This window comes from Schistocerca serialis, chromosome 9, assembly GCF_023864345.2.
Source record: "Schistocerca serialis cubense isolate TAMUIC-IGC-003099 chromosome 9, iqSchSeri2.2, whole genome shotgun sequence".
Taxonomy (NCBI): domain Eukaryota; kingdom Metazoa; phylum Arthropoda; class Insecta; order Orthoptera; family Acrididae; genus Schistocerca; species Schistocerca serialis.
In genome coordinates, this window is record NC_064646.1 from 34,537,643 (window position 1) to 34,556,809 (window position 19,167).

General features: G+C 46.3%; 1 protein-coding gene across 2 annotated transcripts in view; it reads left to right on the forward strand.

The window, feature by feature from the left end:
- The window catches only part of LOC126419057 (uncharacterized), a 403,014-nt gene that overhangs the window by 238,943 nt on the left and 144,904 nt on the right, over positions 1 to 19,167 (forward strand). The gene's annotated exons all lie outside the window — the stretch shown is intronic.

Genomic DNA, 19,167 nt, shown 5'->3' on the forward strand with positions numbered 1-19,167 from the left:
CAGTGTACCGCATTATTTCGGTGATTTACGAGTAGTTGGCATGTCTGTAAACTGTATACTGTGAGCCCAAGTATGTCAGAGCAAGTGTTTTGTATTAGTGTAATAAGTAAACCACATGAAATTCGTCCCTAAATAAATTATTCCAAAAATAAATAAAGAACCCTCTTTCCTCTCTCGAGGAGCCCAGTGCAGGCTGAGTCCTTCTCCCACCATTTTTCCTCCAAACCGCTATCTTGGATTACGTCATGGGATGGACGACAGCGCCCTCTGGTGGCACTATTGTGCACTAGGTCAGTTAGTATCCAATCCACGTGGTGAACACTGTGGATGGAGCTAGTGCCTCAAATTGTATAAATAAGGACTGCCTGTAAAATAAAGACTTACATCTATCCTATCCAGCAGAGACTGAGTCCTCTTCGCACCAATTCCTAGGAAGAGGTGACGGTCAGATGACTTAGGTTAGTGGAGGTAGCCCAAGTGACCTTTTTTCCCGCCATTTTCTTGGGTTAGTGGAGGTTGCTGTGGTATGTTGCATTGTCCTGGTGTAATATGAACTTCCCGCCATTTTCTGGGTGTGGGGAGGGGAGGGGGTTATGTTAGTGGAGATAGCCTAATTGACCTATTTTCCCGCCAAAATTTGAACTACCCGCCATGGCGTCATTGTGATGTGGCCATATCTATTGCCGCCATCTTGGTTCCGCCATCTTGAATTAATTTGGCAACAATGGAGAGTGGGGCTGTGCTCTCTTCGCTCCACTACTGCTGAACTACAAACGTTGTATGAGCACAGTAACATATGTCTTTGCTAGAACTGCGAAATTAATTTGAAATCAAAAAGAGAAAGTAAAATTATAATTATAGAAATAATACAATGCGCGGCCCCAGCAGGAAGGGATGAAAATGCGTAATATCATCTGAAGATGGATTTATAATTAGTCCGAAACTGGTAATGGTTTGAACTTTATTTAACTATACTTAGGAGTGGTTGGTGTTTCAAATTATGAACCTTACTAATATCGTAAACCACCCAGAAAAGAGGTCCATGGATTTTCACATGTCGTTCTTCAGTCGGATTTTTTTTTTTTTTTTTTTTTTTTGTAAGTGCATGAGCACATTCGAAGGCATTCTTACATTACTGAGCTCTTTCGATTTCGGACGTCAGTGAAACGGGGTGACGCCTACAGAAAGGGGCAGTGCCTCACGGAAGTCTTTGCAAGTGACCGCCAGCTGAGGCAGACTTTTTTTTGGTTAAAAAAATTATTTATTCAATTATTGTCCCTATACATGTTAACCCACTACCTAAATACATTAGTCGGTCCTAATTTCATATTTTACATTTTTGCAGCTATTGTTTCTACACTACAGATAAGTACTTATAATTACTCTACTACTACAGGGATCTCCATTCTTCTATTATTTAGTTTCTACCTATGTGTAAGTATTAGGTATTATATATCTTTCTCTGAAATCTGTTATTAAGATACATCTAATTTATCCTCCTGCCCTATAGTACATGCAGCGTTACAGGTGTGCCAGTAATCTATAAACCTAATTGTTGTTGGCCTTGCCCACCAAGCTAACCCCAGTGGGCGTGCCCCTGGCACTGGGGTGGCCGTCGTTTCGCTTCAGTGCTGATGCAGACATGCTTATGAGTGTCTTCATGCTAGCAGTGTTCCTGCAGCTGCTGTGTAAGGGATGCTCGGGAGACTACAGCCAAGAATCGCACGTAGGCCCATGTCTCTGTAGGCAAGGCAAACCCTCCACCGCGAGTGCCGCTTTTACTTCTAGGACGACTCTACAGGCCTGCCTGCGTCATCCACAGTGTTGGGCTCCTACCTTGTTGTTAAATCCAGTTACGGGGGGCAGAAGCGTATGGATAGACATCGCTTCGAACTACAACACTGTATCCGCAAAAAGAAGTCACAAGCATGTTGAAATGTACTCCGTAACTAATCACGAAGATAGGGAAACATCTCCCTGAAGTATGTTAAGTAAAGTGAAACGTGTGCTCTTGCGTCCTTCGCACTGAAAGCCCCAAAAAGCTACGATCACTGTGAGTGGTAGCAATTACGGGTATGCGAGACTGTAGGCGGATAATTGTATCGCGGCTGATGTTATCGGAGAGGAAGATGTGAGGGCCAGCAGGTGCGGGCAAGGTCGCGGCTGCGGGGCGGGACCGTCCCCGGCCGTCGGCGGTTCCGCGTTCTCGACCCCGCGGGCTGACGGGCTGAGCTGCTCAGCCTCGGCCTGCTTACGCAACGCCGCACCACGGCCAGCGCGTGCCTGCCAGGCGCCGCTCTCTCGCCCCACACAGTTTGCGGGGAGCGTGGGGCGCGGCAAGGGATGCTCGAGAGTCGAGCGAGGACTGTCAGCGCCCCAGTTAATTTCCCCTGCCGCGGCGTTTAACAGCGCGGGCACTTTTCGGGGAGCGAGATTTTTTGCTTTTTTGTAATTACTAGTATATCTTCTACGTATTTAATAGTATCCCACATCACCTTCTGGCAAGTCTGAAACTCAGAAGCTTTCAGTCTGCACCGTAATTAGCTACACTAATAATAAAAGCAAACGTTTCTTCTATTGTAATACCGAATCAAGCATTTATAAGTTTCAGTCAGAGTGTTTTTGTTTCGAGAGGAATTCAGTTTCTGGATCTATCGAAAACAACTTGATTTTCCGTTTATTTCACGAAGCCAACGAGTACATGAGCTGTTCAATACGCGACCTAATCTGCCATATTCTCACAATCCCTACGTCGGATATGCTAAGGAGTCATATATATCGTCTTTAATGCAATGATTCACATTTTAAGTTCCCTACACATCTGTGTTCCTCTTTCCTGTGCGCTTAAGTGATGTCACCTGCAATTTGTCCACGAATTCGTCCGTGTTCTGCTGTCACGGATATTCGATAAGGACTCTTGCGACAGTGCAGGAGAAGTGGTTGCACAAGCTCCTTGTTGTTTTTTTTTTTTTCACATGCGACATACTTTGCTACAACGTTTCCAACATATCTGACTTTGTAAGTTTGCCATTCTCCTTCCCTATATTTTCTTTTACACGCCTGTCCCCCTCTACAGGCAACAACATAGTCTAAGTACCATTTATTTTATTTTAAATGGTTTCTGGCAATTATGTGTACAACCAAGTATAAGATACAAAGGCAGGAAGCAAAATTAAGTTGTGAATAGTTTATATATAGGACATGGACGTTGTGGAATTTGTTGTAATATCGTTCACTTTCTTGTCATGAATATAAAGACATAGAACATTGTGTCGTTGAAAGATAACATTTTGCATAAGTACCGAAATTAAGGACCCAATTCCGTAAAACATAAAGAATCATTGAGGATCCCTTTGACAGAGTGTAATGAATAAATACATTTGCACCTTTGACAGATCAAAGAAATTAGAACTATTAGGAGGAGATTAGAAGTAATAAGAATTTTGAGGCCTCCATTTAGTTCAAAATGGTTCAAATGGCTCTGAGCACTATGCGACTTAACTTCTGAGGTCATCAGTCGTCTAGAACTTAGAACTAATTAAACCTAAGTAACCTAAGGACATCACACACATACATGCCCGAGGCAGGATTCGAACCTGCGACCGTAGCGGTCGCTCGGTTCCAGACTGAAGCGCCTAGAACCTCACGGCCACTACGGCCGGCGCCTCCGTTTAGTGTTTTCACCCTTTTCTTATATTTTACACACTTCCATGCAAATCATTGAATACTAATAGCGATTTAGAGAGGGTGTTGAGTCTAACAGATGTTCCGTGTTTTTTTTTTCCTCCGTAGCCATGTGTGATGACAGTACACTTGTGCTTGCGGCTAGAATTAAGAAACCGATGGGAACGTTGGATAGCTCAGTAACAAGGTCGTACATTGATTTGGGGAGATTATTCGCCATAGTAAGGTGTCTTAAGACGTCCTGAGCTAGACCGTTTACAGTTTTGCCCGAAGATCCTCTCGAAAGCGACAATGGAGCACTCGTGAAATCGATATATCTTTGTACAAGTCGAGGCGGATGTCAATGGGTTGTCGAGTGCGGCTGAGCGCGCCACACCGCAAAGAAAGTTGAAACACTAACGTCGCGCTTCCAGCTCCAGTGTGGAGCTGGTGACTGAGAGGGTGGCTGTCCTCGCGAGTCGGCCGGAGCACGTCGCTCCCACGGCCTGCCGCAGCACACACACACACACACACACACACACACACACACACACACACACACACACACAGCCAGCCAGCCAGACAGACAGCGCCTGCCGCTGCCCTGCCCTGCCCCACTCTGCGCCGCGCCACGCTGGGCTCGGCTGCTCGCCGACGCCTGTCACGGCGACGCCGCCCTCGCCACCCCACCGCCCACGCACCCGCCAGCGGACGTCTTCCACTGGCCTCGTCTGCACCCACCTCGGCGCCTACATCTACAGGGCCACCTTTCCAGTTTTCGCAAAATGAAAGAAAAACGTGCCCCGATGACTCCGTGGAATGCGACTGTTAACACCGCAACACGAAAGGTCGCTCTTGGAGAGGTGCCGTCATCGGAAAGCGCGGGCTCCTAACGAACGGCGTCGTACTGTGTTCCGCGACGAATCGCAGCTCTGCACGACCCCCGAACGACAATCGCCGACGAGAATGGCGCCGACGAGGGGAGGAGTGTTGCTCTTCCAGTGTTTTGAGGAGGCACAGCGGTGTTACTCGAGCCGTCGGGTACGACTTGAGGTGACGGCTGCCAGTGGCTGCACAGTGGCTCATCGCGGACATCCTGCTTCCTCCGGTCGAACTTCTCACGCCACAGTGCCCTCTGCCCCCATTCCCCAAGAGGACGACGGTCGGCCACATGTGGCACGTTTCTCTGTCAACTGTCTGCGTGATAACGAGGTGCTCCCCTGTGTCTAATACACTACTGGCCATTAAAATTGCTACGCCAAGAAGAAATGCAGATGATAAACGTGTATTCATTGGACAAATATATTATACTACAACTGACATGTGATTACATTTTCACGCAATTTGGATGCATAGATCCTTAGAAATCAGTACCCAGAACAACCGCCTCTGGCCGTAATAACGGCCTTGATACGCCTGGGCATTGAGTCAAACAGAGCTTCGATGGCGTGTACAGGTACAGCTGCCCATGCAGCTTCAACACGATACCACAGTTCATCAAGAGTAGTGACTGGCGTATTGTGACGAGCCAGTTGCTCGGCCACCATTCACCACACGTTTTCAATTGGTGAAAGATCTGGAGAATGTGCTGGCCAAGGCAGCAGTCGAACATTTTCTGTATCTAGAAAGGCCCGTACAGGACCTGCAAGATGCGGTCGTGCATTATCCTGCTGAAATATAGGGTTTCGCAGGGATCGGATGAAGGGTAGAGCCACGGGTCGCAACACATCTGAAATGTAACGTCCACTGTTCAACGTGCCGTCAATGCGAACAAGAGGTGACCGAGACGTGTAACCGATGGCACCCCATACCGTCACGCCGGGTGATACGCCAGTATGGCGATCACGAATACACGCTTCCAATGTGCGTTCACCGCGATGTCGCCAAACACGGATGCGACCATCATGATGCTGTAAACAGAACCTGGATTAGTCCGAAAAATTGACGTTTTGCCATTCGCGCAACCAGGTTCGTCGTCGAGTACACCATCGCAGGCGCTCCGGTCTGTGATGCTGCGTGAAGCGTAACCGTAGCCACGGTCTCCGAGCTGATAGTCCATGCTGCTGCAAACGTCGTCGAACTGTTCGTGCAAACGGTTGTTGTCTTGCAAACGTCCCCATCTGTTGACTCAGGGATCGAGACGTGGCTGCACAATCCTTTACAGCCATGCGGATAAGATGCCTGTCAACTCGACTGCTAGTGACACGAGGCCGTTGGGATCCAGCACGGCGTTCCGTATTACCCTCCTGCACCCACCGATTGCATATTCTGCTAACAGTCATTGGATCTCGACCAATGCGAGCAGCAATGTCGCTATACGATAAACCGCAATCGCTATAGGCTACAATCCGACCTTTACCAAAGTCTGAAACGTGATGGTACGCATTTCTCCTCCTTACACGAGGCATCACAAGAACGTTTCACCAGGCAACGCCGGCCAACTGCTGTTTGTGTATGAGAAATCAGTTGGAAACGATCCTCATGTCAGCATGTTGTAGGTGTCGCCAGCGGCGCCAACCTTGTTTGAATGCTCTGAAAAGTTAATCATTTCGATATCACAGCATCTTCTTCCTGTCGGTTAAATTTGGCGTGTGTAGCACGTTATCTTCGTGGTGTAGCAATTTTAGTGACCAGTAGTGTAGAAGCTGTCTGCCACCAGCTGGGACATCAACTCCAGGATGTCGAGGGCCAGTAGCAACAGCTCAGGACCAGCTGGCCTCAGGAGCGGACACAACTGCTTCGTGACACCCCTCGCAACCAAATCAGAGAATGCATTTAGGCCGTAGTGGGTGTACTGATAAATGGACTCTTACCGCCACGATAGCACACTGGACTTGCGTTGGTGGGGAGGGAAGGATCAAATCTCCGTGCGCGCATCCAGCTGTAGGTTTTCCGTGACCGTAAATCACTCCTGGCAAAATGACGGGGTGGATCCTTCGAAAAGGGCATGGCCGGTTTACTGTCCCATTCTCTCGCAATTTGAGCTCATCTCTAAAGACCGCGCTGTCGATGGGACATTAAACTCTAATCTTCCTTCCTTGGATTTTGTAATCACCCATGTAACAGTACAAACTCTCTCACCCCGATGTTACACTTTAATAAATATGTACGTATTTCAAATTTTTTCCTTTATATACTGCGGACATTGTATTTCTATGTTCTTTTAAACCTTACAAGCTATTTGTGCATGTAAAGAAAAGTTATTGATCTGTGTAAACAATAATTTATACTGGGTCAGTGTTGGTTAGGGAAGTGTTGGGGAAATGTCACGGACATGTATGAAAGGGTAAGAACGCATTGTGAAGCGGCGTCTCCGGACGCTAGTGGAGTGACGACTCTGACGTCATGGGTGTCAATTTAAGGGAGGTTTTAGTTGGCGGCACAATAGCATTTGACCAGCGTGGTCAGGTGAAAAGGCAGCTCCATTTACACCGAGATCCAGGTCCTCCAATGGTCTTTCGTAAGCAAAGCTTTGCAAATTTTTGTGTGGAGGTACTGCAGCATTGTCGACGACGGTTAGGCACCATCTCTTCAACAATGAACGACTGCAAGACTGTTCCACTCAGCTCACGGTTTTTACAACTACAACGGCATTACCCATTGATATTGGCGAATTTTTAGTTTTAGTAGTAATTACTGTAAAAATAACCTAATAATTATCGCAAATCATTATGACCAAGTAGCTCCCACATCCATTCCTGTTACTGCCGCAATCCCAGTATCGGTTAGTTCAAAAGAAAGGAATACATTAAAACTAATCTCATTGCCAGTTCGTTTCTATATTTTTTAACAGTTTTGAAAACAGGATAAAAGTATCTTTTAATGAGCTTCAGTAGATTCACTATTGACATCAGTATTGTTTGAGGCAAAATTAATCTTGCAGATCAAAAGTAAATTAAGTTATCTGAAAGTAAATTAATTCCTGGGACTTCAGACTAAAGATTTTATTTACAAGAAAACAGTTATTCATACTTGCTAATTTTAGTTAAACTTGTGATGCTGTTTTGTCTGATAGTCCGGTTTATATTTTGACGTTGCAGTTGTGTTGATATTCAGCGCTAGTTGTTTCATTGCCAATTGCCAAGTTGGCAAAAGCGCCTAAACGCTACCGTGAGGTTACGCCACTGTTTAGCAGTCTCCTGTTACTCAGTGAGAGATTTATTTATTCCAGGTTCATTTGATTGTGTTTAATAACGGGTGCAGTAATAACTGAAATTCTCTCTCATTAATATTTTGTGACGTTTTTTGTTACTGCAAACGCGCGTGCACGCGTCTGTTGCCGCACGTACTCAGATTATTCCTTACTCACGGTTGTTCGCAACTGTAATTACTCGGTGAACAGACAGTGTCCAGTTTGGCTGGCGACAGTTTTTTCCAGTCATTCGAAAAGTATTAATGAAGTTTATATCTCGAGTCCCGTGTTACCCCTTTTCATTGGCACAATACGTGAATGACTGAACAATTTTTGGTAATTTAACTGAAAGTAGAGTAGGCGGAATAAGTTTTCCTCAGACATAAGTTGTTGTAAGCCTCTCCCTCACTAACCGGTGTTGCATTTTCCTTCGAAAATCATAGCCCTTGCCAAATTCTACTCTCTGCTAGGCACACGCGAACACGGTCAAACATGTTTTCGCAAAAGCCGGTTACGTAAAGGGAGACTTTACACCGTAAGGTTTCGTTTCCTCTTCTCCATCTGAATGCTTCACTTTTTTTGTAAGGCTTTGTAAATGGACGCAAGATACGGAAAGAAACAAGAAACGACGGGCCCCTCATTCCAAAATATCCCTGAACAACCTCCTAAAACTTGTCTTTGCAGTTCGGATTCACCTCGTATAATCTCATTCTACACTTCGTGGGCCGTGTGGCGCACCGTATCAACTTTCCACTCACTTCGACCTCCTCGGGAGAATCCAGGGGGACAGATGTTTATTTACGACAGAAATTCTGACATTTACCGCACAGAGATGAAATGCAGACTTCGCCTTGAAATTCTCCGAAATTCTCGTACGGGAAAGGGCAGAGTAAGCTGGTTGTCATACGCAGAGGCGCCTCGATGCTGGCGTGGAATGTACTTGGCATACCGCCTGCAGTACGGCTGGACGCAGCACGCACGCGCCACTGCGTGAGCAGCGGCGGCACCACACGTCGGCTTCGGCAGAGCTGCCCCCTCCCCCACAGCCTGCCACGCACCTCTGTGTCGCAGGACGGGCGCTGTGTAGGTGCGCTTTACAAGCAGCGCTCGCCTCACCCACAGGTCAGCAGGTTCGTAGCGTCTCGGGGAAACTATTTTTTGTAGGTGTAACAGTGATATTTTAATGCTCTCTTTACTGACGTACTTCGAACGTGGCAGTAGACCCAGAGGCGTAAACAGCTCCTGACATGATTCCGCATTTGACCGAGGAATTTATGCCCAGTTGACATCCTGATAAACGTATAGTCATACAGAATATCTCCCCAAGAGTGTGATAATTCTGGACAGTGTGTGCTAATCTGAATCCAAGTTAGCGTTTAGCATTTCCTTGAAGGTTTGTAAAAAAAATGTTCAAATGTTTGTGAAGTCTTATGGGACTTAACTGCTAAGGTCATCAGTCCCTAAGCTTACACACTACTTAACCTAAATTAGGCTAAGGACAAACACACACACACGTGCCCGAGGGGGGACTCGAACCTCCGCCGGGACCAGCCGCGCAGTCCATGACTGCAGCGCAGGTTGTCGGTTTTATTAGTGTTCAGCCTGTATAGACAGTGGCAGTGAGAGGGAGATGCTGAGTATGATGCTGAGTATGAGTATGGATAAAAGGATTTGGAATGTGTGTTAAAAGAGCGCGAAAATGTTTGCATCATAACGTTTTTGGTGAGGAAGACGTAATGATGGTTGAGGCACCTGGTTTCCACTTTTGTGCCAGTCTTATAAAAATGAACATATTCGCCGTATGTGCTGCGCCGGGTGCAATTTCCCGCTGGTTCTACGACTACTACCTTAGCACTCGTACTCTCGCGTTACTTTCTTGTCGTTCATTCTTCACTCTCGCAATATGTAAATGCATTTAATGCGTTAATACTTTCCTGGTCTGATGTGAACCTTGTCATTAGGTTACAGCATAGACATCAATGACAACACGGCACATATACCCCTGATAATGGTCGTCATGTTTAGAAATAGACTTGTTAATTTATTAACAGTAGCACTTCTTAACACAAACTTTCACATTCCAATATTTCAGAAAATATACCATGTGTTATCACAGTGGCTAAATATTAATACTGTGGCCTCCGTCGTTTCACAACTGGCACAAGTGACGAACGCACAGGATTGCGTACGTCTTATCCTGGTGGAGACGAAAATTTTCCTCACCAGTATTTGCCTGCAGACGGAAGGAGCGGCGTAGGCGCACATCTCCTGCTGACCACACTTCGGTCCAGTGACGTGGACCGAGTAGCAAACACCTCCGCAGTGCCTCTGCCTGAGACGCTGTTCACGATGATCCGCCCCTCGGACTGGAACACTAAGCCGGACGCCCGCCTTGCTGCGATTTCATTGAGGAGAGCCGTCTGCGATCCGGCGCTGCGTTTTCTACCTCACTGTTTTCGTCGTCCTGTAATACAAATACGACAACATTGTTGCCTCGCACTGACGAGTCCTGAGAGGGAGGCGGAAGGACTGCACGAAAGTGCGTTATGGAACTCACCGACAAGGTACGTCGAGAACAACTTCTGCTCGTGGGCCGCCTGCTCTTCACTTGCTTGACTGTAAACTAGGCTATTTAGTGGGTTACAGTACGGAACTCGGCAAGAATCTCAGGGATCCGCGGAGGATTACATAAAGCGGGAGATGATTACCATTACTGGAAGCACCCCCTGGCATATTCTCTATGTACAAGTGTATCTACAAAGTGTCTTCATTTGGTTGTGCCGGCCGTTGTGACCGAGCGTTTCTAGACGCTTCAGTCTGGAACCGCGCGACCGCTACGGTCGCAGGTTCGAATCCTGCCTCGTGCATGGATGTGTGTGATGTCCTTAGGTTAGTTAGGTTTAAGTAGTTCTAAGTTCTAGGGGACTGATGACCTCACATGTTAAGTCCCATAGTGCTCAGATCCATTTCATTTGGTTGTAAGACTTCCTATTCTTCCCTGAGCCTAAGTCTCGTGGTGCAGAGGCGAGCGTTCCGGCCTAAGTGTCGACTACATCGAATTCTTCCAAGTCCACAGTGACCCTAGCTAACCACCTCTCGACGACTATACAACAAGAAGTAGGGTAGGTAGCTCTTTTATATCCGTCTTTGCGCACGGCCCCATCCTTCTGGAAGCTCCTACCCTTACGTATACGGGTGGGGCTGATCACGCGGGAACGCGTTACACCGTCATGGCGTACACCAGTGATATTTCCACACTGACTTTGTTTCAAAGATAACTTTTCCTCCCTTACTCCGAGTCTCGTGATGCTACTGAGTCCGCCCTTGTTGGCAGAACAAATAGTAAATAGTGGGTGGGTCCGGTCACGTACGAGCCTCTGCTGTTCTGACTAACAATTACTCTTAGTCGCCAAGCTAACAGGTACACCAAAGACACCTCTCATATTTAGCGTTGGTAAAATAGCGTTGGGCACGAGAGAAGAAAATCCTTAGACACTGGGCAGCTGAAACTACCCCGGAGGGTCTCCCAGCCAACCACTGTATTTTACTGCAGCAGCGGTAAATCTTTTGACTCGCATATTCATTAAGTACCGGAAATGATGCTCAAAAATGGCTCGGAGTACTATGGGACTTAACATCTCAGGTCATCAGTCCCCTAGAACTTAGAACTACTTAAACCTAACTAACCTAAGGACATCACACACATCCACGCCCGAGGCAGGATTCGAACCTGTGACCGTAGCGGTCGCGCGGTTCCAGACTGAAGCGCCTAGAACCGCTCGGCCACCAGCGGCCGGTGGAAGTAATGCGAAGAAGTATTGTGAGATTAAATAAACGAGACGAAATCTGTAAAGGAGCACGTCGGTCAGAAGCGTAATGTGGAAACGTGGAACCACTTCAGCTAGGTCACAGGAAGTTATTACGGAGATGTGAGTGAACTTAAATGGAAATCACTGAAAGGCAACACTTTCCTCGTGAAACTTTGTTGGATACGGCTCAAATATGGCTCTTAAACCATAACTACATTTCATTACAGGCTTTCAGAACGCGAAGACCTCCCTTTAAAATAACCTGCAGCATTATTTTTTTTCAGGTGCTCTTCCTGTGCTTCCAGATTCATTCGCCAGTTCTCTGCGAAATTCCTTTTTCGAAAGTGTCTCAGCATTATTTAGCTATTTAACTACTGTAAATGAGCGTTTGGGGTCATTGGCCGGGAGGCACCTTACGGGACAGGTCCGGCCGCCTTGGTGATGGTCTTACTACATTCGACGCCACATTGGGCGACCTGCGCGCCGGATGGGGGTGAAATGATGATGAAGACAGCACAACACCCAGTCCCTGGGCGGAGAAAATCCCCGTCCCAGCCGGGAATCGAGCCCGGGCCCGTAGGGCGGAACCCGTCACGCTGACCACTCAGCTACCGGGGCGGACATTTAACTACTGAAGCAATAAAACGCTAAGATCAGTTACATTTTATTTCAAAAGCTGCACGATCCGCCTGAGGACTTTGCTCTGTTTTTCTTTCAGAATTATCCCGAGCAACAAGTGAAATTTGAAGGCGAGTTGTATCAACACTCTAGCTGCATTAATAGTCAGTGTATGGAAATACAAACATTTTACCAGCACTCACGTACTGATCAGTTTCACGTTTCGAAACGCCTCACTCGTCATCACGCCCAATTTCTTTATTCAGTTCTCTGCTCCGCAGCCTCCTTCATCAAAGAAACGTACTTTTTCGGCAGTTAACTTCTGCTTTTTCATTTAATGCAGCAAAAGAATCTTGTTACCAGCTTCTTTCAAATAAATAGAAGTAAAGTTATCGTATGCACAAAAGAAAAGAAATTGTTTTTTGCTTCACAGCGCCGGCCTCTCAGAGTGTAACCTACAATTGCATTTGCTAATAAACTGGCAGTATATCATAGACATTGTCTTACCAGTTAAAAAATCACTTATTTCTGGCGCGAAGTTACAGAATCTGTAAATAAATAGGAAAACACAGGTGAGAAATTTTGTAATTCGTCACATCATTATCTGAGTTCAGTTGTACTCGAAAAGAATGAGGGTCCTTTCAGATCCTGGTTAGGGATTCACGTTACTGTCAGCATCTGCAAGGAAAACTTGATGTGTGTAGCGTCGGGCTCGACGCTACAGGACACCAAATCCAATTGTATTCAGATATCAGTGATTTTAACAAACTCGCTAACGTGGAATATTCCCACGCGTAGCCGAGCGGGAGAGGCTGTCACTTGGAAACGACAGCGAGGCACGCCCGAAAAGACCTTCAGAAAGCTGCCAAATCGTGCCACGATTAACTGCTCTGATAATATTCACAGAAGAGCGACGCACTGCGCACGAATAAGCGGAGAGTGCCAGAAAGCGCGGGTTCAAAGCTCTGCAGTCCAAACTGTGGTTAAAACACCCGTGTATGTACCAACCTCGAATCCGTACATACTTTATCTTTTGCTAGTGCAAATACCGGCTTTTTCCTCAAATTGCCCAATTATGTAATCTACTTATGAACATAGTTACCAAAATTGCCTGTACCTTTCCTAGAGAATTTCTGTGCAGGGAAAGACAAGTATGGTGTGTCTCCCTGCCTGGCCTTCACATTTTACGGCTCCTCACTCGCCTGAGTATCAGTTTTACTACTTGCTCATTGGCCTCACAAGTCTGAATGGACCACTGTCCAAGCCTTTCCGAGAGAGAAAAACACGGAAACGAAACCTAACCATTTGCATCATTACACAGCGATGATAATTTGAGTGATAAATTGCCGTGTGTTCAGATGTAAGTAACTCATAGTGTTAAGGATTAAGGCCTCTCTTGAAAATAGCAGCGTTACAAAATTACCTGCGATATCAAAATTATTTTCAGGAACGCAGCTATAACCAGGACACTAGCATTCAGCAGGCAGTAGCCTTACAAGATGAGCCATCCAGGCGTACAGGCTCAAATATTCGGTCTGCCAGCATCTTTCTCCCTCTTTCCAGATGTAATGATTGTTATAGCTTCATATAAGAGGCCATTAGTACGGACTGCTACCCACATTCAAAGTATAAAAAATGTCCTCTTATTTACTGTTGAACAAGTCACATACCCATCGCTTTGTTTACAAGATATCGTCTCTTAACGTTCCGTTGATGTATAGGACACAGTTGTTGTTGTTGTTGTTGCGGACTTCAGTCCTGAGACTGGTTTGATGCAGCTCTCCATGCTACTCTATCCTGTGCAAGCTTCATCATCTCCCAGTACCTACTGCAGCCTACATCCTTCTGAATCTGCTTAGTGAATTCATCTCTTGGTCTCCCTCTACGATTTTTAGCCTCCACGCTGCCCTCCATTACTAAATAGGTGATCCCTCGATGCCTCAGAACATGCCCTACCAACCGGTCCCTTCTTCTTGTCAAGTTGTGCCACAAACTCCTCTTCTCCTCTATTCTATTCAACACCTTCTCATTAGTTATGTGATCTACCCATCTAATCTTCAGCATTCTTCTGTAGCACCACATTTCGAAAGCTTCTATTCTCTTCATGTCCAAACTATTTATCGTCCATGCTTCACTTCCATACATGGCTACACTCCATATAAATACTTTCAGAAACTACTTCCTAACACTTAAATCAATTCTCGATGTTAACAAATTTCTCTTCTTCAGAAACGCTTTCCTTCCCATTGCCAGTCTACGTTTTATATCCTGTCTACTTCGACCATCATCAGTTATTTTGCTCCCCAAATAGCAAAAAGCCTTTCCTACTTTAGGTGTCTCATTTCCTAATCTAATTCCCTCAGCATCACCCGATTTAATTTGACTACATTCCATTATCCTCGTTTTGCTTTTGCTTTTGTTGATTTCCTCTTATATCCTCCTTTCAAGACGCTATCCTTTCCATTCAACTGCTCTTCCAAGTCCTTTGCTGTCTCTGACAGAATTACAATGTCATCGGCGAACCTCAACGTTTTTATTTCTTCTCCATGGATTTTAATACCTACTCCGAATTTTTCTTTTGTTTCCTTCACTACCTGCTCAATATACAGATTGAATATCATCGCCCGCATCTCGTGGTCGTGCGGTAGCGTTCTCGCTTCCCACGCCCGGGTTCCCGGGTTCGATTCCCGGCGGGGTCAGGGATTTTCTCTGCCTCGTGATGGCTGGGTGTTGTGTGATGTCCTTAGGTTAGTTAGGTCTATGTAGTTCTAAGTTCTAGGGGACTGATGACCATAGATGTTAAGTCCCATAGTGCTCAGAGCCATTTGAACCATTTTTGAATATCATCGGGGAGAGGCTACAACCCTGTCTCACTCCCTTCCCAACCACTGCTTCCCTTTCATGCCCCTCAACTCTTATAACTGCCATTTGGTTTCTATACAAATTGTAAATAGCCTTTCGCTGCCTGTATTTTACCCATGCCACCTTCAGAATTTGAAAGAGAGTATTCCAGTCAACATTGTCAAAAGCTTTCTCTAAGTCTACAAATGCTAGAAACGTAGGTTTGCCTTTCCTTAATCTAGTTTCTAAGATAAGCCGTAGGGTCAGTATTGTCTCACGTGTTCCAACATTTCTACGGAATCCAAACTGATCTTCCGCACGGTCGGCTTCTACTAGTTTTTCCGTTCGTCTGTAAAGAATTCGCGTTAGTATTTTGCAGCCGTGACTTATTAGACTGATAGTTCGGTAATTTTCACATCTGTCAACACCTGCTTTCTTTGGGATTGGGATTATTATATTCTTCTTGAAGTCTGAGGGTATTTTGCCTGTCTCATACATCTTGCTCACCAGATGGTAGAGTTTTGTCAGGACTGGCTCTCCCAAGGCCGTCAGCAGTTCTAATGGAATTTTGTCTACTCCGGGGGCCTTGTTTCGACTCAGGTCTTTCAGTGCTCTGTCGAACTCTTCACGCAGTATCATATCTCCCATTTCATCTTCATCTACATCCTCTTACATTTCCATAATATTGTCCTCAAGTACATCGCCCTTGTATAGACCCTCTATATACTCCTTCCACCTTTCTGCTTTCCGTTCTTTGCTTAGAACTGGGTTTCCATCTGAGCTCTTGATATTCATACAAGTGGTTCTCTTTTCTCCAAAGGTCTCTTTAATTTTCCTGTAGGCAGTATCTATCTTACCCCTAGTGAGATAAGCCTCTACATCCTTACATTTATCCTCTAGCCATCCCTGCTTAGCCATTTTACACTTCCTGTCGATCTCATTTTTGAGACGTTTGTATTCCTTTTTGCCCGCTTCATTTACTGCATTTTTATATTTTCTCCTTTCATCAATTAAATTCAGTATTTCTTCTGTTACCCAAGGATTTCTACTAGCCCTTGTCTTTTTGCCGACTTGATCCTCTGCTGCCTTCACTACTTCATCCCTCAAAGCTACCCATTCTTCTTCTACTGTATTTCTTTCCCCTATTCTTGCCATTTGTCCCCTTACGCTCTCCCTGAAACTCTGTACAACCTCTGGTTTAGTCAGTTTATCCAGGTCCCATCTCCTTAAATTCCCACCTTTTTGCAGTTTCTTCACAGTTATGAGTCGTAAATGAGGTGCGAGGAAGGAGCCCGAGGGACGTTGGAGAAATATATCGAATCCGTCAAACCTGTAGCTGCAATCACGACTGGACAAAGAACGGAGTTTTGCGCGCTTTCGCTCTAAAGCGAGAGTCCAGTGTGCTCAGCACATCGTCACTTTACTCTACATCACGCTGGTAAGACACTCTAAATTGTTATTGTCTTCAGTATGACGACTGGTCTGCTTGTGGCATTGTCGGTTTCATGCTGCTCAGAAGAGAAAACTGATTTCCTTCAAGTGTCTCATTTCCTAATCTTATTCCCTTATGATTACCTATGAATGTAGTTTGCCTACATTTCGTTATCGTTGGTACTTTTGTTGATATTCTTCCAATAGACGAAGTGTGATTTAAGACTTTTTTACACCCTCCGACGTCCGTAACGGGAACAGGTTTTAAAGAACTTCACGTCTAGGACGAAACTGTCACGCCCTGATAAACAGAAACTCATCTGAGACAGCGGACACGAATGTTGCTGAATAACGCGGCACCGCACTCTACTGCGGTACTCTTGAGCGCATCTTCTGCTGAAAGAAAAAGACGAAATGGACTTTATTAGTATTTAATCTTCGTTGATCCATTATGGATCGTGGGACGACGGCTGGCATGAACTTCTTGATGCAATAATTTACCAACAGCCGTATGTATTGTAGAAATTTATTTTATTTTATGCACTTCTATGTGCTACCAGTTTCGGCATTACATTGATGCCATCTTCAGGCCCCACTCGTCAGTCGTACAATCGCTATTCACGGAAGGAGCCATGTAACTGGATCCGTGAATCAATCGTCCTGCAACAGCTCAAACTGTTGCAGGACGATTGATTCACGGATCCACGAAACTGGTAGCACATAGAAGTTCATAAAATAAAATAAATTTTTACAATACATACGGCTGTTTGTAAATTATTGCATCAAGAAGTAACTAATATTTAGTGAAAAGCTGCGAGACCGACAAATAGGAAAGTACGAGACGATATTGCAGCGTCTGTGTTATTCTGAATACGATGCAAAATTCCTTTGCACATCCACGCATGTCCAAAGGAACAGGCACTGCGGCGACTACATCTGTTCAAAAATGTTCAAATGTGTGTGAAATCTTATGGGAGTTAACTGCTAAGGGCATCAGTCCCTAAGCTTACACACTACTTAACCTAAATTATCCTAAGGACAAACACACACACACACACACACACACACCCATGCCCGAGGGAGGACTCGAACCTCCGCCGGGATCAGCCGCACAGTCCATGACTGCAGCGCCTTAGACCACTCGGCTAATCCCGCGTGGCCTACATCTGTTACGAAATACAGTAAATGCGAATAACGACGACCATCAGCTGTACAATAGAATGACGAATGACGACAATGAAAATTTGTGGATCGGGACTCGAACCCAGATTGCGAGCCGTCGCCTACCTTTTTTAACATTTTGCTAACCGTGCGCGTCTGACGGCCAGAGCCAAACTCCCATACGTCGTCAACCGTGCGTCTGTGCGACAGCTCGCGATAAGCGGAAAAACCCGGGTTCGAGTGCCGGTCCAGCACAAATTTCCACTGTCATTGTTTTTAATGCAAAAACAGGAAAGTTGTTGCTGGAGAAAAGGCCCTAGTTATCTCGAGAGCTGACTTCTTCACTAACACGCCAATGCGTGAAGAAGGAAGTCGACGAAACCGTATATAATTAAGTCTGATAAAATAGTGGAACGACGAGGAGTATTGGCGGTAGAAAATGAGGGTTACGAGCAACAGCTGTTGGGCCAGAAAGCTACTTGCCGGTACAAGAACGAGAGGGACAAATTAGGCCAGTAGAGTGTCATAAGGGCCAGGGGCGACAGCGAAGTTGCCGTTGGGTGGTGTGTCAGAGGCGTGGCCGACTGGTTTCTATTTCTGCGGGAGGGAACCCTAGCCGCGCCGCCACGGCCGCACCGCCGCTCCAGGGGTCGCGCAAACCGCAGCCCGTGCGCCACCCGCGCCCGCCCGATTACGCCGCCAGCCGGCCGTCTCCTCCTCCTCCTCCTCCTCCTCCTCTCGCCCTTCCTTTCGCTGGCGTCATTTTCTCCGCTTTCCGTTATTCCGACTCGCGGGCGGCCCCGGAAGCCAAGGGCGCCCGGCTTATAAAGGCGGCAGGTGGAATGTCACCCGGCGGCGGATGTCGCCGCGGGCCGAGCCGAGCCGCCGATTCGCCAGGGTCGCCAACCTAATTTAGAGGCCGCGGCATTCCTGGAGCCGGGCCAGCAGACCGTCTGCACCTGACGGCGTATCGACGGTAACCCGCCAGCACGGCTGCACCAGGGGCTCCGAGTGCTCTGACTGCTGCGCTCGTGCACACTGTCTCCCCAGAGCCGAACTATTTTGCGTAAATTCCTTCAATTACAGTAGGCGCACTGTGCAGACTATACACTACGAGATCGAAAGTGGTCCGACACCAATTAGTGCTAATTAATACGGAGTGTGTGCACGCTTTATCACGACTTGAATTCTGCTGGAGACACTTTCAGTGAGATACGTTACTGGCCACTAAAATTGCTACGCCAAGAAGAAATGCAGATGATAAACGGGTAATCATTGGACAAATATATTATACTAGAACTGACGCAGTTTCGGTGCATAGATCGTGAGAAATCAGTACCCAGAACAACCAGCTCTGCCGGTAATAACGGCCTTGATACGCCTGGGCATTGAGTCAAACAGAGCTTGGGTGGCGTGTACAGGTACAGCTGCCCATGCAGCTTCAGCACGATAACACAGTTCATCGAGAGTAGTGACTGTCGTATTGTGACGAGCCAGTTGCTCGGCCACCAT